This window comes from Nomascus leucogenys, chromosome 12 (assembly GCF_006542625.1).
Source record: "Nomascus leucogenys isolate Asia chromosome 12, Asia_NLE_v1, whole genome shotgun sequence".
NCBI classification, from domain to species: Eukaryota; Metazoa; Chordata; class Mammalia; order Primates; family Hylobatidae; genus Nomascus; species Nomascus leucogenys.
Window position 1 is genome coordinate 29,526,519 of NC_044392.1, and position 17,990 is coordinate 29,544,508.

The following is a 17,990-nucleotide window of genomic DNA, read 5'->3' on the forward strand; positions in this document are numbered from 1 at the left end:
GATACCAGCTATTAAGGAATAAAAGTTGTTAGAGATAGGAGGCCCCAGTGATTCTCAACGTGTGGGTTGGAAAAATGGCGGGGGGAAGTGTACAGGAAGGGCTCTGAGATGGAGAAAACACATGGTCCTCCATCCTTTCCCCCTATGTGGGTCCTTTTAGATGTTTTTAAATGTTAGTTTGATATTAAGACTTTAGCCATCTGTTAATATTTAACAAAAATGTTCTGGTCCTAATTCAATGAGAAATGCCAGATGGATTTCATTTCTTGTTTTATTTGCAGCCTAAGCAGTTTTGATAGCCAGTGTTGGCAGGGGAGTGGAAGCACAGGACCCCAGTACGAAATACCCCCCATAAACTATGATAAAGCATAAAAAGTACTTGCTCATTTGGGTCTAGAATAAAATATGAATTCCAAAAAAGAATTATTCCATAAAATTGTTGAGCTTTTTGGGGAAAAATATGTTTATTTTTCCTAAACATATTTCCTAAATATGTTTAGGAAGAATATGAACATTGGAGAGGTGAGGTCTGCAAATGTGACCAAATTAGTGTTAGTAAAACATTGGATGCCAAAAAATTATTGGAAACATTTACTTTTAGGGACTGGCCTGGGGCAATATTATTTATATGTAAAAATGCCTAACAACCGGTAGGAGAGAGCCAAATACTCAGTTTAAGAAACCTAGTAAATACCTATTACCAGGGGTATAACAAGTGCTGCCCTTGTTAACCATGGTCCTCTGTATGGTCCCAGGCTACATCTCTGGTGTTACCCCTGAAAGAGAGCAGGGCTAAAGGCCAGAGCTGGAGAGAATGGAGACTTACTCATAATTTTTAATAAACGACTATTAATGCCCATGGGAAATACGTGCATCATACAAATATGTCTGACATAAGTCCCTTTGCTCCTACAGCATATAGACTACTTCCTTGAGAATTTGTAGCTCAGCTGCATAGCATAGAGCTCTTCTGTGCTCCCTAGTCAGTTTGTGGGTAATATGTTGTATTGTAGGGAGTATCACCCACCTTTCCACTTCCTACTCCTAAATTAATCAGAAAAAAGTTGGGCAGAGCACATTAGAATAGCAAAAAGGTGGCATTCTACTTGGCTACAAAAATAAAGTCGTGTGAACAGGTTACTGAAAACATTGAAGGAAGCTGCTTAGAGAACAAAATAGCTGTTCTGACAATGTCTCCAAAGAAAAGAAGAAACATAAAGGAAACTAAATAGGAGTGGGACAGGCTCAACAATAAACATGAAAAAGTAAAGCACTGCAAGATTAGTCCAATATTTCTACAACAGAAGTTAAGAATATATTATCAAACACAAGAATATTCTAAACAGCAAATACATAATTAAATCGTAAATGAGATACCATAGTTGAGTCCAGCTTTCTCAAAACAGTTGTCAAACTATTTTAGGACAGAATTCTAAGAGGCAAAATTCTAGGCCTAATGAAAATCTATCCAATACATAATCAAATGAAAATGCTTGAGACCCAGGGGACATTTTTTTTATTGAATGTTTTTCAGTGCCCTAAATTTAAGCAGCTGGATTCTTTTAAACTACCATCCTATTCAACCTTTTGAAATGATAGATTTGCCTTTTAACGGGAAATCTGAATTTCATTGTAAAGATGGAACACAATGTCCTTGGCTTGTTTTCTATAGAAGTAGGCTCTCTTTTATACTGCATTCTTTAGCATATCGTGAAGACCAAAACTCCAGCAAGTTTATGTCAGATATTAAACACGGGAGAAATACACACACATATGCAGCCTGGGGAACATGAAAAATGGTCCTCATATCCAAAGTACTAAATGTCATTTATCCCAGGTTTTTGAGGACACATTGCTAAATTATTTCATAATCAAAACTTTGAAGACTGACAAAGGAAGAAGAAAATGTATTCAGACATTTATTTATTAAAGTTGTAAGTCAAACAGAGAATTAAATGAGACAGCAGCAACTCTAGGCAATAAAACAGTATATCATGGATATTTCTAAAAAGTCTTGGTGCTTTGGGGAAAGAATGATGTTCTGCTAAAAGAATATCGTGAATCTAAAATAGCTAAAATAAACAAAAGAAATAGAGAGGGAGAAATAATATACAGAATTATAATTTTCAAAATACAGTCTTAGCATCATCTTAATTAAAAAATGTGCTAAATCATTTTTGTCAGTTCTATGACTGTCTAATAATGTGCTGTCCAATATGGTAGCCACTAGCCACAGGCAGTTACTGAGCACTTGAAATGTAGCTCAACTGGGATTAGCTAGAAATGCAACATAGACACCAGATCTCAAAAACTTAAAAAGCGAATGTAAACTATATTGGTAATACTTTTTTATTGATTATATGTTGAAATAACATTTTGAATATATTGGGGGTAAACAAAGGATTATTAAACATAATTTTACCTATTTTTTCTTACTGTTTTGAAGCTGGCTGTCAGACAATTTTAAATGACATATGTAGTTCCATTAAATTTCAACTGATAGCACTAAATACCCCATGTACTTAACTCTTTCCTTCCTCTCATCCATCCGAACAGTTTTCTCTTCTGATCTCCCTGTTTCTGCTATCAGGTTTATCCTTCGTTCTCCCTGTCACCCCATCTGAAACCTCACTATCATTTCTGACCCATCATCTTTTCTTGCCTCCTTTATTACCTAAAGACTTTGTCACACCGTGTTTGAAGAGTTTGTCCTAGTTCCCCTCCTTTGACATTCTCACAACATTATTCCAGGCCCCTGACATCTCACAAGCATGTGATCACAAATGGTCTCCTATCTAGTCTCTTGCCTTCCAATTTCTCTAACATCACCAGAGAAGATGATTTTTGAAAATGATTTTGTCAAATTCATTGCAATCCTTCAAAACTTTCAATAGCTTTCCATTATTTACGGAAGAAAATCCACTAACCTCTTTAATGTAAAGAGGTTTAAAAACACAAATTGGCTCAATCCTGATTTGTCAATGTCTCCTTTTCTCCTCCATAAGAAGTTTCTGTTTCAACCAAATACATATTTTCCAAATACATCTTTTCCCAACTTGAGATATTCCTTCAACAGTTCCCTAACATAGCAATGTTTAGTATCCAGAGTCCAGTTCAAGTTCTACTTTCTGTGCAAAAGATTTTCTCAAACTTGTAACCATTTGTCTGTTTCTGTCACCTCCCATCTCTCTCCCTTATATTCATATAATAGGTATTATTTATTCTATTCATTTCAAACTATATGAGACAGCTTCAATTTATAAATGCATTACATTTGAAAATTTATGTGAACGTTGCTCATTTGGAATTCAGAATGTTCAGTCAACTCTCTTGTTTAAGTAGCTTATATATTGTTTAAGCAGTTTATATAAGCTTACACAATATAGTTGTTTAAGTTGTTTTAATTTATTTTTAAAATATGTGATATTTGTTATAATTCTTCCCTGGCTTGCTCTAACATTCTGAAAGATAACAATCTTTCTCAAGCTAATAAATAATCAGATTAGAAACAGGTTTCACAGCAGACTAACAGATAATATTCTATGTCATGGAGAAAAACAAAAACTTATAGCATGTTTTTGTAATAAATAAGAAATGAAATTTGATATTTTAAACATTTTATCTAGAGTAGACATTTTGAAGGAAGCACTTGTAAACTTCTAGAGAAAGATTTTTTAATAGACATTCAGAAAAGAACTTCTGCATACATTCAAAGGCTTCAGAGGCTGAGGTCACTGATTCAATATCATTCTTTTCTTCATATTTAAACATAGTATCTTTCCTTTCCTCAGTACAAGAGGGTCGCCAGCAATATTTCTACGGGAGGCATCCAGGATGACAGAGATATTTTTGTTCAAAGAGAGAGGAAACATGAGAGCACTAGTGTAGTGTTCTTTCCCTGAACTCACTTGGCAAGAGTTAGAAGAAACGGAAGAAACAGATCAGGCCCAAAGAGGGTGCATCTTTGTGTGAAAGGGGTATGAGGTGGAAGTAACTGAACAATGAGTAGTAAAAGTCAGAGGAACCAAGGTGGTAGAGGGTGGGAATTATGGGATGACTACAGTATGTGCTCGCTGACCTTGAAAGGAAACCAGAGAGTCAATGAGAGATAGATATGGGCTTGGCAAGTGCCCAGTGATGGTCTCTAGCTGGCAGAGCACCACCAGTATAACTTAGGCACTAGAAGGAGATACAGTGGGTATGAGCAGAGGATCAGGTGTGTGGGGGAATAGCTCCTGCATATGCAAAAGACTGGGAGGCCTTTATTCACTTGGCAATTTATACATAGGGAGTTTCATAACTTGAATTATTTGAGTGGCCTTGGTTTGATGACACCTTTAATTATTGTATTTGTTCATACCTTTTCTTCTATTAAAGCAACAACATCTTCAAAGATAAGACCATGAATCCTTCTTGTTTCTATATATTATAATGTCTAGCATGATGCTAGGCATAAAAATTTATACAGTGTATATTATAAATATTATTGAATTGATTTGAAAATATCTGATAACCAAAGCCAGGTGTTGATTAAGATGTTTGATAATCACATATATATGATAATTAAGTAAAAATTCTATGAAGAAAACTATATGAAATTCTTAACTGACAGACATTGCTTTTGACTACTAAATCTTTACAAGGTCTAGACTGATTGCTATGTTTATTTCTATCTCTGCCTTTGTGTTGTCTTCTATTTGCCAGGAATGCCTTCTCTGAAAGAAGGCAGGTTCTTTTGGCCTTGAAGTTTATTTCAAGTGCCACTTCCTGATTACAGCACGTCATAGACCTTTTTCTTCTATAACTCTCAAATTTTCCACAATTTTTGTCATAGGCTATCTAGCATGGCAATCTTTATGTTTAGCTTGCCTCTTCAAGCACAGATTGGAAGTTCCTTGAGGGTAAAGATTATGTCATCATTCTTTTGTGTTTACATGTAACAGTTATTACACTGGTGTACATACAGACGTTGCTTAATTAACATTGACTGCCGAAGATCCATAATGAATAAAACCCCAACATGCTGGGCCTACCTAGACTATTGTGTAAAAATTAACCAGAGGGGAATAAAAACACGGTTTTAATGCTTCAAAGATTTATTTCAAGTTAACTTACAGTATTTTGCTTAGCATCATATAGTTTGTTAGATGAAGTTTTACTAACCTAAATCAGTATCTCTGATTTGATTCATACAAACCTTAAACATATACATGTACTGTGGCAATCCAATATACTTCAAAAGAATACAAAAAAAAAACCAAACAAACAAGCATAGATTCTGCTCCTAGGAGATATGAACTGATGAAAAATTTTCAAAAGTGGTAGAACTTAAAAGAGATTACAATAGAATAAGAATAAGAATAAAGGCAGGGTGTGGTGGCTCACACCTGTAATCCCAGCACTTTGGGAGGCTGAGGTGGGTGGATCACCTGAGGTCAGGAGTTCGAGACCACCTGGCCAACATGGTGAAAACCATCTCTACTAAAAATACAAAAATTAGCTGGGTGTGGTGGTGGGTGCCTGTAATCCCAGCTACTTGGGAGGCTGAGACAGGAGAATCACTTCAACCCAGGAGGCAGAGGTTGCAGTGAGCCGAGATCACGCCATTGCACTCCAGCCTGGTGACAAGAGCGAAACTCTGTCTCAAAATAAATAAATAAATAAATAAGAAATAAGAATAAAGTAATAAAGAGAAATATTAATGTATGAAAAAGCCATTAATGGCACCATATATGTTTTTTAAATATGCACTAATGGCACCAAATTAATTTTTTAAATATGTGATATTTGTTAAATTCTTCACTAGCTTGCTCTAACATTCTGAAACATGACAATCTTTCTCAAGCTATCAAATAATCAGATTACAAACAGGTTCTATGACACACTAACAGAATATTCTGTTGCAGAGAGTACTTATGCTTCACTAGAACAAAGATTCCTAGTTTTGACCACCCCCTTCTTATACTCATATAACATTCCATGTGTGTTCTCTATTATTGTATTTGCCATATTTTATACTCCTAATTGTTGTCTTTTCTCCTATTGAGAAACTGATATTTATTTGTCCTCTCTCAGTGCTACGCTACTCTCCTGGCAAGGAATGGAACATTTCTCTGACACATCCGCACCAAAAACCTGCGTAGACCACACGGGAAGTACCACTGTGCCAGCCAACAGAGGAGTGACAGAATGACTATACCACCAAGAACTCAGTCCGAAGACAGGACAGTAGTGCATAGATTTGTCCAAGTTAAAAAGACTCCTCACCCATGGACTATAAATGTTTTTGCAGAATACTGAAAACTCGTGAGATACCATGGGGTATTCAATTATTATAATTTGCTTGTTGCTCAAGAGATAACAATGTTGATCAATATTTTTCCTAACAAAGTCTCATTTTTCTCTTTGATGCATTGTGGCCAGAATGTTTGCAAGCAGGGAAACTGGAGACATTATCATGGGTTTCTGGGTAGGGACCAGAGCCAAGAACAATGTGATGGCTCCATATATTAATCCAAGCCCTTCATGCTCTGAGTAACTGACACAGAGTTATGTAACCATACATATTCATCATGCTCCTCACCCACACCTCATTTTCTGAGACACTGGATTGCCCGCCAGAGTAAATTCAAACTCTTCACTGTACCCACTGCACCAGCCATGGGATTCCTGCTTCCCAGGAAAGTCCATGCATTTTCATTTTGCACACAGAACGTTTCTAATTGTATCTTCTTATCTTTGACTAAGCTATCTCTTCCACTAGAAATAACTTTGCCTATTTGCCACTCTGTTTCTCTTTGCCTCAAAGTTACTGCAAAAGATTACTCTATCTAGCTCAGACTTAATTTACATTTTTTTCTGAAAGTATTATAGGTCTCATTTTCCAGTCTTCTTGTCTTTTCCCATCACAATTGCAGACTTATTTTTTTAATTGGTAGAATCTGTTGATTAAAAAAAAATTCTGGGGTGGAGCCAAGATGGCCGAATAGGAACAGCTCCGGTCTACAGCTCCCAGCGTGAGCGGCACAGAAGACGGGTGATTTCTGCATTTCCGTTTGAGGTACCAGGTTCATCTCACCAGGGAGTGCCAAACAGTGGGTGCAGGACAGTTGGTGCAGCACACTGTGCGCAAGCTGAAGCAGGGCGAGGCATTGCCTCACTCGGGAAGCACAAGGGGTCAGGGAGTTCCCTTTCCTAGTCAAAGAAAGGGGTAATAGACAGCACCTGGAAAATTGGGTCAGTCCCACCCTAATACTGCGCTTTTCCAACGGGCTTGGAAAACGGCACACCAGGAGATTGTGTCCCCCACCTGGCTAGGAGGGTCCTATGCCCACGGAATCTTGCTGATTGCTAGCACAGCAGTCTGAGATCAAACCGCAAGGCAGCAGCCAGGCTGGGGGAGGGGTGCCCGCCATTGCCCAGGATTGCTGAGGTAAACAAAGCAGCCAGTAAGCTCGAACTGGGTGGAGCCCACCACAGCTCAAGGAGGCCTGCCTGCCTCTGTAGGCTCCACCTCTGGGGGCAGGGCACAGACAAACAAAAATTCAGCAGGAACCTCTGCAGACTTAAATGTCCCTGTCTGACTGACAGCTTTGAAGAGAGTAGTGGTTCTCCCAGCACGCAGCTGGATATCTGAGAACGAACAGACTGCCTCCTAAAGTGGGTCCCTGACCCCCGAGCAGCCTAACTGGGAGGCACCCCCCAGTAGGGACAGACTGACACCTCACTCGGCCAGGTACTCCTCTGAGACAAAACTTCCAGAGGAACTATCAGACAGCTGAATTTGTGGTCTCACAAAAATCCACTGTTCTGCAGCCACCGCTGCTGACACTCAGCCAAACAGGGTCTGGAGTGGACCTCTAGCAAACTCCAACAGACCTGCAGCTGAGGGTCCTGTCTGGTAGAAGGAAAACTAACAAACAGAAAGGACATCCACACCAAAAACCCATCTGTACATCACCATCATCAAAGACCAAAAGTAGATAAAACCACAAAGATGGGGAAAAAACAGAGCAGAAAAACTGGAAACTCTAAAAAGCAGAGCACCTCTCCTCCTCCAAAGGAACACAGTTCCTCACCAGCAATGGAACAAAGCTGGATGGAGAATGACTTTGACGAGTTGAGAGAAGAAGGCTTCAGACGATCAAACTACTCCGAGCTACGGGAGGAAATTCAAAACAATAGCAAAGAAGTTAAAAACTTTGAAAAAAAATTAGACGAATGGATAACTAGAATAACCAAGGGAGAGAAGGGCTTAAAGGAGCTGATGGAGCTGAAAGCCAAGTTTCAAGAACTATGCGAAGATTGCAGAAGCCTCGGGAGCCGATGCGATCAACTGGAAGAAAGGGTATCAGTGATGGAAGATTAAATGAATGAAATGAAGCGAGAAGGGAAGTTTAGAGAAAAAAGAATAAAAAGAAATGAACAAAGCCTCCAAGAAATTTGGGACTATGTGAAAAGACCAAATCTACGTCTGATTGGTGTACCTGAAAATGACAGGGAGAATGGAACCAAGTTGGAAAACACTCTGCAAGATATTATCCAGGAGAACTTCCCCAATCTAGCAAGGCAGGCCAACATTCAGATTCAGGAAATACAGAGAACGCCACAAAGATACTCCTCGAGAAGAGCAACTCCAAGACACATAATTGTCAGATTCACCAAAGTTGAAATGAAGGAAAAAATGTTAAGGGTGGCCAGAGAGAAAGGACGGGTTACCCTCAAAGGGAAGCCCATCAGACTAACAGCTGATCTCTCGGCAGAAACTCTACAAGCCAGAAGAGAGTGGGGGCCGATATTCAACATTCTTAAAGAAAAGAATTTTCCACCCAGAATTTCATATCCAGCCAAACTAAGCTTCATAAGTGAAGGAGAAATAAAATACTTCACACACAAGCAAATGCTGAGAGATTTTGTCACCACGAGGCCTGCCCTAAAGGAGCTCCTGAAGGAAGCACTAAACATGGAAAGGAACAACCGGTACCAGCCACTGCAAAAACATGCCAAATTGTAAAGACCATTGAGGAAAGGAAGAAACTGCATCAACTAACGAGCAAAATAACCAACTAACATCATAATGACAGGATCAAATTCACACATAACAATATTAAATTTAAATGTAAAGGGGCTAAATGCTCCAATTAAAAGACACAGACTGGCAAATTGGATAAGGAGTCAAGAACATCAGTGTGTTGTATTCAGGAAACCCATCTCACGTGCAGAGACACACATAGACTCAAAATAAGGGGATGGAGGAAGATCTGTCAAGCAAATGGAAAACAAAAAAAGGCAGGGGTTGCAAGCCTAGTCTCTGATAAAACAGACATTAAACCAACAAAGATCAAAAGAGACAAAGAAGGCCATTACATAATGGTAAAGGGATCAATTCAACAAGAAGAGCTAACTATCCTAAATATATATGCACCCAATACAGGAGCACCTAGATTCATAAAGCAAGTCCTAAGTGACCTACAAAGGGACTTAAACTCCCACACAATAATAATGGGAGATTTTAACACCCCACTGTCAACATTAGACAGATCAAAGAGACAGAAAGTTAACAAGGATATCCAGTAATTGAACTCAGCTCTGCACAAAGTGGACCTAATAGACATCTACAGAACTCTCCACCCCAAATCAACAGAATATACATTTTTTTCAGCATCACACCACACCTATTCCAAAATTGACCACATAGTTGGAAGTAAAGCACTCCTCAGCAAATGTAAAAGAACAGAAATTATAACAAACTGTCTCTCAGACCACAGTGCAATCAAACTGGAACTCAGGATTAAAAAAGTCACTCAAAACCACTCTACTACATGGAAACTGAACAACCTGCTCCTGAATAACTGCTGGGTATTTCTGCCATGAAATGAAGGCGGAAATAAAGCGGGTGTTCTTTGAAACCAACGAGAACAAAGACACAACATACCAGAATCTCTGGGACACATTCAAAGCAGTGTGTAGAGGGAAATTTATAGCACTAAATGCCCACAAGAGAAAGCAGGAAAGATCCAAAATTGACACCCTAACATCCCAATTAAAAGAACTAGAAAAGCAAGAGCAAACACATTCAAAAGCTAGCAGAAGGCTAGAAATAACTAAAATCAGAGCAGAACTGAAGGAAATAGAGACACACAAAAACCCTTCAAAAAATTAATGAATCCAGGAGCTGGTTTTTTGAAAAGATCAACAAAATCGATAGACCACTAGCAAGACTAATAAAGAAGAAAAGAGAGAAGAATCAAATAGATGCAATAAAAAATGAAAAAGGGATTATCACCACCGATCCCACAGAAATACAATCTACCATCAGAGAATACTGCAAACACCTCTACGCAAATAAACTAGAAAATCTAGAAGAAATGGATAAATTCCTCGACAAATACACCCTCCCAAGACTAAACCAGGAAGAAGTTGAATCTCTGAATAGACCAATAACAGGTTCTGAAATTGTGGCAATAATCAATAGCTTACCAACCAAAAAGAGTCCAGGACCTGATGGATTCACAGCCGAATTCCACCAGAGGTACAAGGAGGAACTGGTACCATTCCTTCTGAAACTATTGCAATCGATAGAAAAAGAGGGAATCCTCCCTAACACATTTGATGAGGCCAGCATCGTCCTGATACCAAAGCCTGGCAGAGACATAACCAAAAAAGAGAATTTCAGACCAATATCCTTGATGAACATTGATGCAAAAATCCTCAATAAAATACTGGCAAACCGAATCCAGCAGCACATCAAAAAGCTTATCCAGCATGATCAAGTGGGCTTCATCCCTGGGATGCAAGGCTGGTTCAACATATGCAAATCAATAAATGTAATCCAGCATATAAACAGAACCAAAGACAAAAACCACATGATTATCTCAATAGATGCAGAAAAGGCCTTTGACAAAATTCAACAACCCTTCATGCTAAAAACTCTCAATAAATTAGGTTTTGATGGGACGTATCTCGAAATAATAAAAGCTATCTATGAAAAACCCACAGCCAGTTTCATACTGAATGGGCAAAAACTGGAAGCATTCCTTTTGAAAACTGGCATAAGACAGGGACGCTCTCTCTCACCACTCCTATTCAACATAGTGCTGGAAGTTCTGGCCAGGGCAATTAGGCAGGAGAAGGAAATAAAGGGTATTCAATTAGGAAAAGAGGAAGTCAAATTGTCCCTGTTTACAGATGACATGATTGTATATCTAGAAAACCCCATTGTCTCAGCCCAAAATCTCCTTAAGCCGATTAGCAACTTCAGCAAAGTCTCAGGATACAAAATCAATGTACAAAAATCACAAGCATTCTTCTACACCAATCACAGACAAACAGAGAGCCAAATCATGAGTGAACTCCCATTCACAATTGCTTCAAAGACAATAAAATACCTAGGAATCCAACTTACAAGGGATGTGAAGGACCTCTTCAAGGAGAACTACAAACCACTGCTCAGTGAAATAAAAGAGGACACAAACAAATGGAAGCACATTCCATGCTCATGGGTTGGAAGAATCAATATCGTGAAAATGGCCATACTGCCCAAGGTAATTTATAGATTCAATGCCATCCCCATCAAGCTACCAAAGACTTTCTTCACAGCATTGGAAAAAACTACTTTAAAGTTCATATGGAACCAAAAAAGAGCCCGCATTGCCAAGTCAATCCTAAGCCAAAAGAACAAAGCTGGAGGCATCACGCTACCTGACTTCAAACTATACTACAAGACTACAGTAACCAAAACAGCATGGTACTGGTACCACAACAGAGACATAGATCAATGGAACAGAACAGAGCCCTCAGAAATAATGCCACATATCTACAACTATCTGATCTTTGACAAACCTGACAAAAACAAGCAATGGGGAAAGGATTCCCTATTTAATAAATGGTGCTGGGAAAACTGGCTAGCCATATGTAGAAAGCTGAAACTGGATCCCTTCCTTACACCTTATACAAAAATTAATTCAAGATGGATTAAAGACTTACATGTTAGACCTAAAACCATAAAAACCCTAGAAGAAAACCTAGGCAATACCATTCAGGACATAGGCATGGGCAAGGACTTCATGTCTAAAACACCAAAAGCAATGGCAACAAAAGCCAAAATTGACAAATGGGATCTAATGAAACTAAAGAGCTTCTGCACAGCAAAATAAACTACCATCAGAGTGAACAGGCAACCTACAGAATGGGAGAAAATTTTTGCAACCTACTCATCTGACAAAGGCTAATACCCAGAATCTACAATGAACTCAAACAAATTTACAAGAAAAAAACAACTAATCCCATCAAAAAGTGGGCGAAGGACATGAACAGACACTTCTCTAAAGAAGACATTTATGCAGCCAAAAGACACATGAAAAAATGCTCATCATCACTGGCCATCAGAGAAATGCAAATCAAAACCACAATGAGATACCATCTCATGCCAGTTAGAATGGCAATCATTAAAAAGTCAGGAAACAACAGGTGCTGGAGAGGATGTGGAGAAATAGGAACACTTTTACACCGTTGGTGGGACTGTGAAGTAGTTCAACCATTGTGGAAGTCAGTGTGGCGATTCCTCAGGGATCTAGAACTAGAAATACCATTTGACCCAGCCATCCCATTACTGGGTATATACCCAAAGGACTATAAATCATGCCGCTATAAAGACACATGCACACGTATGTTTGTTGCGGCACTATTCACAATAGCAAAGACTTGGAACCAACCCAAATGTCCAACAACGATAGACTGGATTAAGAAAATGTGGCACATATACACCATGGAATACTATGCAGCCATAGAAAATGATGAGTTCATGTCCTTTGTAGGGACATGGATGAAACTGGAAACCATCATTCTCAGTAAACTATCGCAAGGACAAAAAACCAAACACTGCATGTTCTCACTCATAGGTGGGAATTGAACAATGAGAACTCATGGACACAGGAAGGGGAACATCACACTCCGGGGACTGTTGTTGTGGGGTGGGGGGAGGGGCAGCATTAGGAGATATACCTAATGCTAAATGACGAGTTAATGGGTGCAGCTAACCAACACGGCACATGGATACATATGTAACAAACCTGCACGTTGTGCACATGTACCCTAAAACCTAAAGTATAATAATAATAAAAAAAAATTTTGACAAGTCCTATATATTAAAGAGATAAAAAAGTGGAGCTCCTCTGATTGCAGCAAGTGGGGGCTATGAGGAAAGTTGTCCATTCAAACTCATCTTCTCACCCTGGTATTGCCTCTAAGACACCCCTGGAATGCCCGTTGATAGGGTTTGGCTCTGTCTCCCCATCCAAATCTCATCTCTTGTTGTAATTCCCAGTGTTGGAGGAAGGACCTGGTGAGAGGTGATCGGATCATGGGGGTGGATTTCCCCCTTGCTGTTCTTGTGGTAATGAGTGAATTCTCACGAAATCAGATGGTTTAAAAGTATATGTGGCACTTTCCCCTTAATTCTCTCTCTCTCCTGCCACCATGTGAAAGAGGTGCTTGCTCCCTCTTCACCTTTTGCCGTGACTGTAAATTTCTTGAGGCCTCCCAGTCATGCTTCCTGTTCAGCGTGCAGAACTGTGAGTCAATTAAACCTTTTTTCTTCTTAAATTATCCAGTCTCAGGTAGTTCTTTATAGCAGTGTGAGAATGGACTAATACACCTGTGGATGACTAGAACACAGGCCTAAATTTCCAGATCCTTGTTCCCTAGCTGGTCCACCTGGCAGCCTTATCCTCCAAGTGTTCCCACAGTGGCAGGACTCTGCCCTGACCTCCGTCTGGCTGGAACCTTATGCTCTACCCTGTGTCTTTAGGTGTTCTACATGGAGCAGCTCTATCTAGCTCCCTGTGACTTCTAACTGAGCAAACACATCTCCTAGAAATGTGAGTGCAGTTCACTGAACCTTTCATTCAAACTACTCCTGTGATACCCTGTCTACCCAACTGGGCACTTTGATGTGTCCACCAAATCTCAGTCAAGACTGTGGTGCTCTAGAGCCATCAGAAGCCCCCACCATGGCCAGTATGGCAAGGGCCTCCTCTACCATTGCCAGGATTCCTCACATTCCCATCTGATCCCTTGTGCTTGGTTCCTCGCACCCTGGTCAGATACCCTGTGCTTGGTTTACACTGTCACTTTGTGCTTTCGTCTTACTTTCTAAGAGTCTACATGTTTCACCTAAGTGTGTCTATGCTCTGCCTTTCCAACGACAAGATAAACCCCTAAAGAAACAAGCAACTCCATTACTATTATTACCTTTATTTATTATTGTTGTTAATCATTCTATGTATCTTGCTCCCCTGTTACTCTGTAGCTGTGTGCTGACTTTGCTACCAAATCATCAACTCTTTGAGGAAATAAATTATTTCCTTATTAGTTTTGGTTGCATCATAGACATTCAGCAAACACTTGCTGAATGAACACATAAACAGCCCCCTCCTGGGCTGGCATAGTGTTTTGCCTAGTTCAAGGACTCAGAGATGATGGCTGACTCATACAATAATCAAAGTATCAAAGAATAATGAAAGGCTATGCAAATATTGAGAATACCAGAATAATATTTCCACATGTTGTTGAAAACTAAAATCTGGTGTTTATTGCTATTAAGAAGTTACAACTATAGAGATGTACAAGTATGAAACTCAAAATATAAACTACACATTTTTAATTTGGATTTTAATTCCTTGCTTTAATCAGAATTATATTTTGAATAGTTAAACAGCATCTGTGAACCAGCAGGTTGCTCATCAACAGCACTTTTAACCTTTTTCTCTTGAGCACTGTATAAACTCTCTGTGTTTGATGAGCTGTTCTCGTAGTCTCAAGAAAACTCCATGGTCTTTAGACCACTGGCTTCATGGCTGCACCCTCGTACTTACTCAGATCCTGAAAGGGAGCTACACACTAGGATATCTCCACTTGGCAGGAGAAAGATAATCAGTCACACTTGACATTACCCCGGCTGGAGATCCTGCTCTTTTCCTGGTTCCTACCTTCTCTTCAGAGTCCAGCTCAATTTCCACCTCCTCCAGGAAGCCTTTCTGGCCGTACAAGCCCACGGGAGGGCTCCCTTTTCCATTCTTATGACATTCTTCGGCCATGTATTTTTTTCTTCACTTAGCATATATTGCCCTGTATTTTCAGATACAGCTAATATCCTCAAAATGCACATTCCCCTTTCCTCCCACTAAAAAAAGTACTTTATAATTTGAAAGTGAGAACATTAAAGATTTTGTTCTCAAATCTTTATATTTAATCTCTATATTCTTAAATTTAAATAGTCCTATGTATTTGTACATATGAGATTGGTAACGTAATAATGATAAACATACTAAAGAATAAATTTAAAGGACTTATGACTAAAGATGGCAGATTGATCATATATATGTATCTCTTCTCCTTCTCCCAAACCTACTATGATATTATAATAGTAAAATAATTTAAAAAGATATTAATCCACAATAACAAAGAAATGGGAGAAGAAAAATAGTAAACAAAACATTTTCGAAAAGCTTTCTAAGAGAGAAGAGACAAAGGAGGATTCGTTAACCTAGCATAAAGAAAAGGGTTATTCTCCAAATACCTACAGAGGGAAAGAATGGAGGAGAAACCACCTCATTTGGCTTCTTGTCCTTGGAGACACCTGGTACCCATATGCGTGGGTATGGTAGTGAGGTTGGGGCAGCGGGATCAGACAGAAGTCCATGCATAGAAGTGTACAAAACAGGCCAGATATGGGAGCTCATGCCTGTAATCCCAGTTGTTTGGGAAGCCAAGGCAGGAGGATTACTTGAGCCCAAGAGTTTGAGACCAGCCTGGGCAAGATAGTGACACCATGTCTCTCCAAAATTTTTTTAAAAAACTAGCCACATGTGGTGGCACCTATGATTCCAGCTACTCAGGAGGCTGAGATGGGAGGATCACTTGAGCCCAGGAGGCAGAGGTTGCAGTGAGCTGAGATCATGCCACTGCACTCCAGCCTAGGTGACAGAGTGAGATCCTGTTTCAAAAAAACCAGAAGTAGACAAAACAATTGGTGGCAGAGGACTACCTTTTCTACTCACAGCAACTCATTCCTACCTTCAGCAGGAAACAAGAGGCTTTTTCCCTAGAGAAATTATACCAAAGAAGTTTCAGGCTGAGAGATACCAGGCAGGGTGAACAGTAATGGGTGGGGTCAAAACAAGAGAGTTTAGTGAAAGTTTACATACTAAAATGTTGTCCTTCAGCCCATTTCTTGCCCTGCCCCAGAATGCCAGCAGTCAGATGGGCTTCCCTGTCCCTGCCAGGAAAGATAGTGAACTCTTCTTCTCTGGGGACTCAAAGATTCAGGGGAAATGCCCTGTATACCATGATTTCAATGAAAAAGCCAGGCTGCCGATTGATCACCTTATAGGAAGATTCTGTATTCTGCACACTCCTCCAACAATTTTCAAGCAACTGAATGGCACAGAATCTTAATAGATTAGACAAGTCAAGGCTCTTAACTAGAGTGGATTCTGAAGATGGGCTATCTCAACACTTATTCCAATGCCCTGTAATGTTTGAGTGCAATTCAAAATCCTCTCACCCTTCCCAATCTTGCTCTTACAGCCAGAGTTCCAGTTGAGATATACTTTCTGCCAATCAGATGCAGTCATGCCAGACTTTGATTCAAAAAATGAGTCAAATGAGAGACCGGCAGAGTGTGTGGCACCTGTTTTGTTGGCCTGAATCACAGCAGAGGTGATGGGGCTCTGGATCCGGAGGCTACAGTAGAACAGTGGCTTCCTGATTATGCAGCCTCCAGATTGGTGGAGGCAACAGCTCCTTGGCAGTCCCAGGAAATTCTGTTTTGTGAGCCATTCCTGGAAACTCAACCTAGTTCTGCCAGTTTGCCCTCCCAATGATTCTCAGAGTGATTTATCCCTCTTAATAAATTATTTTCTACTTAAACTAGCTAGAGTTGATTCTGTGGTTGACAATTAAGAACACTGAAAATAGTATAATAATATCTAGTCAACATATATTATTATGGCTTAGCAAAAATGAATAGCCAGTAAAGCAGAACAATAGCATTACCCTGCAATACTTCCCACATAATAAGAGTCAAAACTTACACAAATCAATTATTAACATGTATGTATGCCATATGTTTATGCAGTTTTGAAATTCCAGGACTTTTCGCTCAAAAAGAGCTTCTAACCAAGAAATACACACACACACACACACACACACACACACATCTATGTATATATACATATATATGATAAATACCATGCATGAAAAATTTTAAATTGAGAATTCAAGGTGTGAGTGAGAGAGATGACATTTGAGCAACTTTGCAAGAAACTAAATAAGGCAATGCATGTTCATAAACTTTTACAAACTACCTCTATAATAGCAGTAGTACTATTCATGTGTTAAATTTTCTTTACTAGTGAGCTAAGTACAGATACTTAGTTTGTGTTTTATACTTTTTCAGTTACTAGGAAGGAAAAAATTTACTCAGCCTGGCAAAACACACTTCAAGCACTTCAAATTAGCCTATTTCAAATGCTTAATGGTTGAATTTTCCTATTTCTTTTTGTGCTCCAAGGCATTGCAATTTATATTTTTTAAAAAGAGAAACTTTCAAGTTTAGAATAGTGATTGCTTTACTTGAAAGTCCATGTGATATGCTATGGATTTCTATTATTAAAATGCAGAGACAAATGTCTTTCAACTCTGACTTATGTGGCTTCACATTAAATTACAAAGTGAATTTAAGACACTCCACAAACTGAAATTATGCTTACTGTGTAACAGCTTTCGAGTGCACATTAATCAAACATAATTCTACATGCTAGCCCTTTGGGTGTACTTGCCTTAAATAAAAGTGTTATTTTGGCTAAATATACCATATGTTTATAAAAGTTCAACTTAATAAAAGCACCTTGTTTACAAATGTAGCATAATTTTTACTTCTCTGAGAAAATGGGGGTCAGAAAAGCACTGTACAAATAAAACCCTCTGAC

The 17,990-nt window shown here is 39.1% G+C and overlaps 1 protein-coding gene across 8 annotated transcripts in view; it reads right to left on the bottom strand.

Moving 5' to 3' along the window:
- The window catches only part of DNM3 (dynamin 3), a 600,443-nt gene that overhangs the window by 170,559 nt on the left and 411,894 nt on the right, over positions 1–17,990 (bottom strand). The window lies entirely within an intron of this gene.